Source organism: Cucurbita moschata, unplaced genomic scaffold (genome assembly GCF_002738365.1).
Source record: "Cucurbita moschata cultivar Rifu unplaced genomic scaffold, Cmos_1.0 Cmo_Scf00057, whole genome shotgun sequence".
NCBI classification, from domain to species: Eukaryota; Viridiplantae; Streptophyta; class Magnoliopsida; order Cucurbitales; family Cucurbitaceae; genus Cucurbita; species Cucurbita moschata.
Genome location: NW_019268573.1, coordinates 932,433 through 933,375, shown reverse-complemented (window position 1 = coordinate 933,375; position 943 = coordinate 932,433).

Genomic DNA, 943 nt, shown 5'->3' with positions numbered 1-943 from the left:
GTGGGAGTTGAGGTTGAGTTGCTCAAAGATTCACAGAGTGATGTTGTAGCGGATACTCAAGAAACTCCTGAGACTCTTGCTGAGAAATCAGAGGTGAAGCAAGTGGGAGTTGAGGTTGAGTTGCTAAAAGATTCACATAGTGATGTAGCAGATACTCAAGAAACTCCTGAGACTCATGCTGTTGGCGAGGAACCCAGTCTATCATTCAAAACACAGAAGGCGATACCATTTCACTCGGAGGTTGGTTGAAGATGGTGATGTGTTTTGAGAAGATAGAGGGTGCATAGAATCCAGCAAACATGTTGACAAAATGTGTTGATGTTGGAATGTTGAGGTTGTGCAAAACCTCAATTGGTATGGTGCAGTGGATGCTCATGGTCGTTTGAGAGTGAAATTCTTGGTTGACTAGATCAGTCTCCAAGTGTGAGAATTGTTAGGTTATGAAGCCTGATACTTATTTATAGCTTGGTCAACGGTTATATCCGGTAAAGCTATATTTAGTAAAGCTATATATAGTAAAGCTATATATGGTAAAGCTATATCCGGTAAAGCTATATTTAGTAAAGCTATATATAGTAAAGCTATATATAGTAAAGCTATATATGGTAAAGCTATATCCTGTAAAGCTATATATGGTAAATAGCTATATATAGTAGATGGCTAAATCTGGTAAAGCTATATATAGTAAACTATACCATATATATATATCTGGTCCGGTAAAGCTTTGAAGATGTACTTTCTATTCTCTGTACTCTCTCTTGTTGTACATACCTAAAATCATCAAATAAAAAATCCTTTTAGCCAGAGTTCTCCTTGCAATTTTCTCTATCCTTTTCTTTGTGTTCATCTAGATCGAGTGTGTGCATTGTTGTGCGATCCTAACAACTGGTATCAGAGCTAACGACTGATATCAATCCTAACATGAACATGTACACACAAGAGG